The sequence below is a fragment of the Dasypus novemcinctus genome, chromosome 3 (assembly GCF_030445035.2).
Source record: "Dasypus novemcinctus isolate mDasNov1 chromosome 3, mDasNov1.1.hap2, whole genome shotgun sequence".
Classification (NCBI taxonomy): Eukaryota; Metazoa; Chordata; class Mammalia; order Cingulata; family Dasypodidae; genus Dasypus; species Dasypus novemcinctus.
In genome coordinates, this window is record NC_080675.1 from 125,782,590 (window position 1) to 125,793,911 (window position 11,322).

The 11,322-nt window shown below is 42.9% G+C and overlaps 1 pseudogene; it reads right to left on the minus strand.

The window, feature by feature from the left end:
• Positions 1-9,296: 9,296 nt before the first annotated feature.
• Positions 9,297-10,907, minus strand: LOC101420146 (protein Red pseudogene; annotated as a pseudogene).
• Positions 10,908-11,322: the final 415 nt, after the last annotated feature.

Sequence of the window (11,322 nt, forward strand, 5' to 3'; positions counted from 1 at the left end):
AATAAATAATCTGAAACAGTTATATCCTCACTGATGGTTTCTAATGCTTTAATCATCTTCTTTGCCTAGGCTATCACTTCCTATTTCTTTGCATATTTTGTAATCTTTTGTTGGACCCTCGACATTTTGATATTTTAATATTTTGTCACTAGAATCTAGACTCTGAGGTGTCTATTCCTTACGCTTATATCTAGGTATTGTTATGACAGAGCTTTCCTTGAATGCCTGGAACTAATAAAAAACAAACAAAAGAAGAAGAAAGAAAAAAAGAAAACACCTTTCCCAATCTTTGCAGATGGACCTGTGCAAGTGCTCTCCTTCAGGGATTATCCATACAATTAGTTTAGAGAATTGTAAGGCCAAAGCACAGGGGCCTCCCTGATCCTTTCTGTGCATGTGCTTTGTCTTGGGCCTGTACAAGTGGCACTAGGAATTCCCCTGTTTACATGCATTCAAATGCCCCCTCTTCCCTAGGAATCAGTTTCCTCATGGTTCTGGGCACTGTATGTCCTATAGCTAGTAATCCCTTGGCCCAGGCAGCACAACATGACTGCTTTCCCATAGCATTCTGTAGGAGAGTTTTATCAGTTGCTTTCTACATGCAGGGATGGTGAGTCCCTCAGGCCACCATTAGACAGATTGGGCCAGACATACATGCTCCTGGTCGTGCATGAGTATTACTCTGCTCCCTCTGAAAATGGGGCCAGGGAACCACTGGGAGCACGGGCTGGCTCCAAGCCAAGCCTTGGCAGCTTTTAACTTGATTCAGTCCTTGCCTTGCTGCTATTTTCTGGAGCTTTGGGGGAAGGTGGTTATGCAGTTCTTGCTGGCTGTTCACAGTGTCTGGGGAGAAACCAACACCTGAAGGGTCTCACTCTGCTATCTTACTGGCCACTTTTGATATTCTGAGCTCTGAGGGAGTAAGTAATTCAGCACAAGATAACTCGTGTTCTGAGTGCAAAAAGAAGGTTATACCCTCTAAAAAGCTATGCAAACATTTTTTGAGAACCTACAAAGCAGTTTGCCATGAGCATGTGTGAGTGTACCATTGGGGAAAGGTTACTGTGATGAAAAGACTGTCTGAACTTAGGCAGTTTGAAATCTAAGGGAGGGAAGCGGACTTGGCCCAATGGATAGGGCATTCGTCTACCACATGGGAGGTCTGTGGTTCAAACCCCAGGCCTCCTTGACCCGTGTGGAGCTGGCCCATGTGCAGTGCTGATGTGCGCAAGGAGTGCCATGCCATGCAGGGGTGCCCCCTGCATAGGGGAGCCCCATGCGCAGGGAGTGCGCCCTGTAGGGAGAGCCGCCCAGTGCAAAAGGAAGTGCAGCCTGCCCAGGAATGGCGCTGCACACATGGAGAGCTGACACAACAAGATGACACAACAAAAAGGAACACAGATTCCCCTGCCGCTGACAACAACAGAAGCAGACAAAGAAGAACACACAGCAAATGGACACAGAGAACAGACAACTGGGGGGGGGAGGGAAGGGGAGAGAAATAAATGAAAATAAATCTCTAAAAAAAAAAAAGAAATCTAAGGGAAACTGATGTGGACTCAAAGAATTCAAGGGAGTGAGAAGAGATGTAGGGGTAAGGCCGAGTGTGAGCTGAACAGAAGTATCCAGGAGAAGGATTTGAAATTCCAATAGGAGAGTGCAGGAGCAACTTTTAAAAACACGATGGTATTAGGATCCTGCCTAGATCTGGGATGGGGACAGAAGGAGGCATTTGGTGGCTCCTGAGTTTGGGTCACTGGTAGCACTAAGGATTCCTTGGCTTTACCTCCTCTCAGTATAATTTATTAAGTAAGGATTAATTATTTATTCCATCCTGTAACCTGACATTTTTTCTTTTTAAAGAAGGTAGCTGTGTTTTTTAAAAGGAGATTTTTCTAGCATTTTCTTACTGCAGAAATAGCATTTATTGCTCTTGGAAGTAAAATGCTTCTATTACCTGGCTTTTTCTTGATTTGTCTCTGGTGTGCAAGGGTGGTCATCTCTGATGTCTGTGGTTGTTTCATTTGTACATTGGGACTAGTTGCATGGATTTGTATCATGATGACATGAGAATTGCTGAACACCATGAAATGTGGACTTTCTCTTGGGCTGCCTATCCACAACTCTGAATATCTGGATAGAGAGAACATTTGGATAGAGACTCCAACAAGGGGAGAATGGCTGAATGAGGAGGTTGCTTCAAGTGTCTGGTTTTATCCTCTTCATAGTCAACTAAGCCAAGTGAGTTTTGCACTCAGACCAGGAGGGCTGACAAAATAGAAGTAGGACGTTGACCAAATTTGATGGCTTCCTCTCTTGCTCAGGGGTCTGGGCCTTTCAGAGAATTGAGGAGTTCCATATCAGTGGAGGATACCTGCCAGGTTCTTAAAACTGTCTTTCCCTGGTCTCTGTTTCTTCTCCTTTTGCTTGGTACCTCTCCCCTTCTTCTTTTTTCTCCCAGGTACTGGAGGCCTGGGACCTCATACATGGGAGGCAAGAGCGCAACTACTTGAGCCACATGCACTCCCCCTCCCCTGTTTTTTTTCCCCCCTGAGTATAAAGCTTTTTGGAAATGGTCTCCACAGATGGCTTTGGTTTTAGGGCTCTGAGATGAGTGATATTGCTGCTCTTTCTTAGCATCATCTTTAAAAAATTAAGTGCCTACATACATGTGAGCATGCTGGGCACTGCCTCAAGTGTTCCATTAATACATAGATACATCTTTTTTTTTTTTTTTTAAGATTTATTTATTTTTATTTATTTATTTCCCCCCTCTCCCCCCTGTTGTCTGTTCTCTGTGTCTATTTGCTGCGTCTTGTTTCTTTGTCCGCTTCTGTTGTCATCAGCGGCACGGGAAGTGTGGGCGGCGCCATTCCTGGGCAGGCTGCACTTTCTTTTGTGCTGGGCGGCTCTCCTTATGGGTGTACTCCTTGCGCGTGGGGCTCCCCTACGCGGGGGACACCCCTGCGTGGCAGGGCACTCCTTGCGCGCATCAGCACTGTGCATGGGCCAGCTCCACACGGGTCAAGGAGGCCCGGGGTTTGAACCGCAGACCTCCCATGTGGTAGACGGACGCCCTAACCACTGGGCCAAGTCCGTTTCCCCATAGATACATCTTAATGCTGAGGGCACCTCCAATCGTAGAAAGAATTACCATGGTCACTTGCATGGAACAAGCAAGCCAACAACTGAATAAATATATAGTAGGCTACAGTAAAGATTTAAAAGGAAGCCAGGAAAGTATTATTTTGCATAGCAGGCAACATAACCACACTTGCATTTATTTCTGAAATGTACATTTGGTGTACAAGCAGATATACATATTCATACATGCAATATATATTGTACATGTAAGTGTATATGTCTCAGAGTAAGATATATTATAAAGATAGAGGGAAAGACCAATTTAAAACTCAGGAATGGGTATTTACATTTTGTGACCAGGGAAGGTAGGCAAAAAAACCATGAAGTTCTCTGATTATCCCAGGGAATGACAGGACTTTCTAGGGGAAGTGGAACTAAAGAAACTGTTTGGACATGAAGTTTTCAAGCTGATTTGCTGTGTCTCAGGCATCGTTCAGGATAAGGAGGGGACCAAGTGGTCAGGACTCAGAATTTAAAATTTTCTACTTTAGCTGAAACAAGGTTCTATTTTAGGGTTCTGCTGAAGACTGCATTTGATGAAAGAGTTCTAGAAAGTTTGGACACTTTTGGTTCATCTATTCATTATTAAATATGTGCCAGGTTTTGTTTTAGGTGTTGAGGACACAGTGGTCAATGAGATAAATTCTCTGCCTCAGGGATCTTACATTTTTGTGTGTGTGTGGGTAGGCAATGAAAAAGCAAATGAATCAATCACAAGGTAATTTCGGAGAGCTATTGCACTGAAAGAAGTAAAATGGAGCTATGTGATAGAGAATGTCTGAGAGGGGATACTCTGGGCAGTGTGTCCAGGTCTCTGAGGAGATGGCATTTGAGCTGAACCCTGCATGATGTGGAGGAGTTATCCATGAGAATAGAGCATTCTAGGCAAAAAAAGCAGCAAGTGTCTGGTCTTGAGGTGGGAACAAAAGAAAAGGCACGTGACTGGAGCCAACTTCGTGAGGGGAAATGAAGAGGGAGGAGAATTTGGAGAGGCAGACCATGATGAGGCTTTGAGCAAAGGATTGAAGGGATTTGATGGAAGTCCTAAAGGAATCCCTCCAGCTGCCATGTGGAGAGCAAGGCTGGAGTCCAGGAGAGCAATTTGGAATTGTTCAGACAGTTGGAGAGAGGTGGCAGTGGCTTGGCTGACAGTGTTAGGTTGGCACTATGTAGACACATTTGGGTTATGTTTTGGAGATCTAGGTGACAGAATTTGCAGATTGTATGTGGAGTGGGAGGAGAGAAGAACAAAGGATGACTCCTACATTTCTAACTTGCACAGCTGGGGCAACTGTGATGCCATTACTGAGGAGCTGGCCTAGATGATGAGAGGGAGAAGGGAGGGAGGGAGCTCTGTGAGAGTGGGAGACCGAGTGGGGGAAGGGCATGGCACATACTCATCCTTGCTTTGAAGATGGTTTGAAGGAATCTGTGCAGCTTCTTGAGAGGTTAAGAATGGGAGCCTGCAATCAGACCATCCATGTTCTGTGTATTTGGAGGCAGGTCACCTATCCTCACTAAGCCTCAGTTTCACCATCTGCAAGAAGAGAATTATAATAGTGCACACTTCAAAGTGTTGCTATGAGAATTAAATGAGATAATCCATATACAACACTTAGCCCAGTGCTTAGCCCAAGTATTCTGGCCTGGAAGGAAGTGGCATGCAGGAGGAGTGGAAATACAGTAAGAAACTTTCAGGTGTATATTGATGTGTATGCAGTGAAATGCTATAAGGCTGGTATGGTAAAATCCTATAATAATGGATCCTTTAGTAACTGAACTCAGATATAACGTGATTGGTGACTGGCCCTCTTTTCTGTAGGGCATTTGTGGTCTAAATGTCAGGGAACTGCTGCCGTTCCAATGCCCAACCCTAAAAAAGCTACTCACAAGGCAGTGGAATGTAGAGTCCAGTCAGGACTTGTACTGCTGGCAATTCTACTTTTGCAGAACTTAAATTATATCCAGAACCCTAGCTGCAAGGGAGTCTGAGAAACATAGTTTGAAGCATTCCAGCCTCTGTGATACAGAATTAGGAATGGGATGAACATTAAGAAGGGAATTGAAATAGTGCTTCAAATGATAAAGAGTTTGGATTAGATCCACATGGCAATGAGAAACCATTTCAGGGCATTAAAGAGTAGAGTGGCATGCTCATTACATTATCAGAGAAGACAACTTTGCAGTCAAAAGATTTTGTTGGGGGAGGCAGTCATCCATTCAAGAACTTAATAAAATGCTGACAATAGCTCAGATCACAGAAGATGAGATATGCAAGTTTGTGAAATTTTAACCCAAGAGATATAAGAGAAAATGCCATCCACATTGAAATATACACAATATTTATTTTAAAATAATGTAAAGATCTAAAGAAGCACAGTTAAATTGAAAATAAAAACAGTAGCTACCATTTATTCAACTATACATGCCAGGCATGCTTTATTTATTTTACATATTATCTCACACAATCCTTAAAAACAATACCTACATAGTAGGTATTGGGACCTCCATTTACAGATGAAGCAACTAGTCTAAGAGGCATTAAGTGACTTGCCCAAGGTACATGGTAAACAACTATGGAAGATCATATTATAATTAGGGGAGGGTCCTTACTCAGAGCCTAGGCTTATCTGATTCCAAGTCTTTTTCTTATGCAATATAACTTGATTTGTCTATGAAACATCATGCTCATTGTATTATGTTTAAAATATTTTCAAATTATTTAAAAGAAAGATATGAATTTTTTAGTATTTTAAGATGATGAGTAAAATATTTAAGGTGATATATTTATGCAATCTGAGCAGTGCCCCTAAAATGATTTCTGAAAACCATTGGTAAAAATGGAATCATCATTATCATAGCTCTTATAATTAAGGGAGAATATCAGAGGACCTCCTTCAAATGCTGGAGGATGACGAATATATGGCCCTGAAAGGGGACTGTCATTTCACAAGGGAAGGATGGAATTCAAGTGGCCTTCTTCTGGTTGACTTTTGATCTATAGACTTGAGGAAATATTCCTGACTTTCTCATTTGGCCTCAAAAGACTGGGAGTAGAGAGAAGCTGACAGTAAGCTCTGCTTTGAAAACAAGTGCTTTTCATGCTAGCTTGGTGTAGAAATAGCTTTGTTTTATATTAAGTATAATATTTATGTCTTTGTCTCTTCTCAAGTCTTTGCCTGACTTACATTAACCAGAAAAAATGAAGTTGGTGATACCCTAATTTTTGGCGGTTGGCAGCTCCATATGTAATAAAATTAAAGTCATTAAAGGTAAATTCAGTGAGAAACTGGATGATTTAAGTACATTTTCCCTTTTTTTCATGTAGTAAACTTTATTTTTAACGAAGTTTTAGATTTCAGAAAAGATACATCAACAGTAAAGGGAAGTCCCATATACCCCTCTCCCTCCCACGTTCACATTTTCCCCTATTTATAACATCTTACATTACTGTGGTACATTTGTCACAATTTGATGAGCCAATATTGAAGCATTGTTACTAAGGTCTATAGTTTACATTTTGGTTTACACTTTATACTGTACAGTTTTATAGGTTTTGACAACCTATGGTTGCTTGCAGCCCCTTATGTTTGTTCATTCCAGAATCTTTAGGATTTTGGAATGGTGATGCCTGCTCTGCTTCAGATTGAGAGGAGACTTAGATCTTATGGGGCAGATAGAAAGGACTGTTTCACTTGCAGTTATAGATACTTTTTGTTTTTTGGGATGGGAGCTGTCCAGCACTGTAATTTTGTTAGTTGCCCTGCGTGAGTCCAATGAACTGGAGAATAGGTGTTGGCTGCTTCTCTGCTGAGATTCAGCATATTAACTGGCATATTAAGAGACCAAAGATTTAAGTGCCTGGAACATATATTTAACAGGTATAATGCTAATTATAGATTAAAGTAAAGAAGAATCATGTATTTTCCTTTAAAATTACTATGAAAGGTATTTGCATCTCTTTGAATTTTAAGGTAGAACTTTCTGGCATTGGATGTTGTAGGTTCCAGGAGTTATGAATCTCTTTATACTTTAGGAAGAGACCTGAAAATTGTGTCTTGTTTGAGAAAGCTTATACGTAATCCTCTTTATAAGGAAGAGGAGAGACCAAATGGCCTCTTCAGGTTTCTTTATGATTTTATAAAGTGATTGATACGCCACTTCATACTGTATCCTTTGCCTTCAATTTTTTCCATCTGTATCAGTCACGGTCTTAGTTGTGAACAACATATAAACTACGCCTAGTTTAAGTGAGAAAGAGATTGACATAGAGGATATTAAAAGGGTGGAGAAATACACTTAAGGTCAAGCTTCTAGGAGCATTGCCTACACCAAGCCTCAGAAACTGGCCCGATGGGAAACCCCCGAAGCTGTCGAGCAAACTTACTTTAACTGCTGCAGCCGCCAACCCTGATGCCACTTTTGTATCAGAAATTCTACTCTGACATACCAGAAAGCCTCCACCAAGGTTGCTGTCTCCACCACCCAAAACTGGTTGCCTCTGCCTCTCCTTTCTCCAGGAATGAGGGATGTTCCTCACCAATCCTGTTTCATATATTGCACACTTCCAAAGCTGTCTCTTCTTTGTGTAACTGATTGGCAGAATCTAAATCTCATGCCTGTGGCTTAGCTGCAAGGGAAGCTGGGCATTTGTGTTCTATTTTGGAGAGGTTTGATTCATAGTGTGGGGATTTTCCCAGATGTGGGACATCTATTCAAAGGTAATGGGTACTGTGAATATAGCAGGGGATTTATTGTTTCCAAGCACATGAAGGAGTGACTTGTGGGCAAGGAAAAATGAGAGGAAACTTTTATTGAGAAGCTATTTAGCAATAGCTGTTGCTGTGCCACTGATATATCCATGGGAACTCCCCATGTGTTGGAAATTTTTTTTTTTTTAAGATTTATTTTATTTATTTATTTCTCTCTCTTTCCCCCCCACCCTTCTGCCCTGGTTGTCTGTTCTCTGTGTCTATTTTGCTGTATCTTCTTTGTTGTCTGCTTCTGTTGTCAGTGGCACAGGAATCTGTGTTTCTTTTTGTTGCATCATCTTGTTGTGTCAGCTCTCCCTGTGGGTGGCACCATTCTTAGGTAGGCTGTACTTTCTTTTGCACTGGGCGGCTCTCCTTATGGGGCGCACTCCTTGCGCGTGGGGCTCCCCTACATGGGGGACACCCCTGCGTGGTGCGGCACTCCTTGGGTGCATCAGCAGTGGGCATAGGCCAGCTCCACACGGGTCAAGGAGGCCCAGGGCTTGAACCACGGACCTCCCATGTGGTAGAAGGCCGCCCTAACCACTGGGCCAAGTTGGCTTCCCCATGTGTTGGAAATTGAATCATGTCTTCCATAAAGACATGTTCAAGTCCTAACCTCAGGTCCTGTGAATGTGAACCCATTTGTAAATAAGACTTTGCAGATGCTGTTTTTAGTTAAGGTGTGGTCAAATCCAAAGAGGGCAGGCCTTAATCTACTATGGATGAAGTCTTTATAAGTAAAGGAAATTGGACATGGAACTAGTAGCCAGAAGTCAGCAGAGATCAGAGGAGAACACACAAGGAAAGAGAAATGGCCATGTGTTGGAGAATTGCCAGAAAGCTGTAGAATCTGGGAGAAAGTGAGCCCTGCTAATACTTGATGTTGGACTTCTAGCCTTCAAAATGAGGAGACCATAAATTCCTGTTTAATCCAACACATTGTGTGGTGTTTTTCATAGTGGACCTATCAAACTAAGACATATAAATATGATTTAACCACTTCCAACCGGCAGTACCCACCTTTCTTTGCCTGATGTTGTTCTCTGAACCCAGGCAGGGAGTGCTGGGGGAATGAACATCTCTCCCCATCCCCAGCAATTGTCAATCAATCACTTACCCTAGCACCCTTGTACCGTAGGTGGGTAACCCAGTGGCTTTTTTTTTTTTTTTCAGCATCCTGGAGTTTTTCCTGGGATTAAGCACCTGGGATTAAGCACCTGGGATTAAGCCACTTTCATAGTGGCAGCTGGCAGCTGGATTGATCTCAAACTTTTTTTTTTTTTAATGTTAAACAATTTTAATGGAACTAGATAATTATACAGTAAATTTTTAGATACAGTCACAAAAATACCTTGCAGCCTTTCTGGAAATTATGAAGAGAAAGCAGTAGGGAACACATCCTTGTGGAGATTCTTCCTGGAGTTGGACCTGGAGATTAGTATTTTGGTCTTTTGACTTCAACCCCATCAGCTTGCATCATCTTCCTTTTCTCAATATTTGTACTAGTCTTCTTCCAGGGGTGATCAAGCTCTGCCTTGTCATTGGTTTCTTTGAAGTGCCTGTTTTTCTGCCCTTCGGACATCTTGACCCCATACTGGAAAGCAGCCTTGGGCAAAGCCTCCTCGTTCATATATTCCTCCTGGGTATTAAGTCCCAGTGGCCTAAAGGGCCCTTCTTGTTACCCTGGTCCATTTTGCTATAATCTGCTTCCTCATCACTATTCACAGTCATGTCATCCATCATGGCTGGGTGGCACTCTGAATAATTGTTGGAGATGCCAAAGAAATCTCCCAGCTGCTTCTAATCCTCAGGCTTCTTCAGTGATTCAGTGTCTGCTGAGAAGCCAGCAGACCCAGCAAACAGCTCCTTGATGGACTTGATCAACTCCTTGGAAGACCCAGGTCCTTTGTCAACATCCATGGACTCGTTGTCTGCTTTGGTATTCTCAATGTAGCTGTGCCTCTTCTCCTCCTCTCTCCCACTCCTGATCTTGTTCTTGCTCCCACTCTTTGTCACAATATCTCTCTTGCTCCTTGTCTCAGGGTGTCTTGGTCTTGGGGGGCACATAACCTCCAATATCTTCAAAAATGTTCATGTCGACCTCAAGAGATTTTTTTTTTCTTCTAACTTCCCTTTATCTTTCATCTTGTTGCAGGTACCCTGCCTCAGAGAGGAAAGGATCTGGGTGAGCTTACTGATTATAATGTCATTGTGGTCATTGTGATCTGGGCCTCTATGGTGGGGCAACCAGCCTTGCTGCAAATAAGATGTCCACCTCAGCATACTCATCATCCAAGACCACACATAGGTTGTGCAGGCTGGCAGGAACTGCTCATTCTGCTGGTATGCTTTGCTCTTGAAGAGCATGCAATAAACATTGTTACTCAGGTGTGTTTTAAATTTGATATTATTCTCAGGATTCTCATCTGTCTTGGTTTCCTTTTGGGGCTTTTCCATCAGTTCTTCCTCCTCTTTATCTTTGCTTGAAATCTTAGCTTGTATCTTTTAAAGCTGAACAAAGTCCAAGCCTTTCCCCAAATGGATGTGTTCCTATTACCACCCTAGACTCCTGGATCAACTGTCTTCTCTTCTCTGCAGCTGGTTTGTTTGCTTCAGCAGTTGGGCCCACAGCTCTGCAGTTAGCTGTGGTGTTGATCAATTCAGTTTCTTCATAATATTTGTTTACCCCATTTCTCTGTTCCTTGGCACAGTCCTGGTACTTCTCTGCTAGCTTCCATTCTCTCTCAATTTCTTGTTGGCATAGTTTGGGATAATTACTTTTCTTTTTCTTCTTTTAGGCAGCTGGGTCTTCATCCCCACTGTATGCCCTTGGCATCTCATGGTGACTTGACTTAGAGGTCAGTGCAGAGGAGGGTGCTGCCCTTTGGTCATGAGACGCTTCCTGAAGTCTTCACTGAGTTTTGATTGGTGGAAGGAGTGAGAATTGTCCACATCATGGCCATCTGGGACCAAAGTGTTGGAGATCGATTCACTATCTCGTTCTGGCATCTTATCTGCACTTTTTCAAGGCCAGCAAGGATTGAGGATCTAAGAACACCCAAGTAGCTACAGCTTTGTCCCACAATGCTGATAGTAGAACTTTCTTGGCTTCCTTCCTTCCAGGTCTTACTACCTAACTCCCCTACTGGTGTTTTCTGTACCTCTCAGATACACTACTCTCATCTCAGGACCTGCCTCGGGTGGAGCCTACACTAAGGTGACTAACTCTGCCACATGTGGGATCATATTAGTTATCTCAGTTAATTCTTTCAGCACCTTCATGTGATAGTCTATAGTGAGGAAAGCGAGGTTCCTCTACGAGCTCTGGCTGTGATGGAAGGCTCCTCTCTCACGCACTCTGCAATCTGTCTCTGAGGCGGAGGTGGGATGCTGCCGGGCTGGGCTGTGCCTCCAGGGCTTCAGG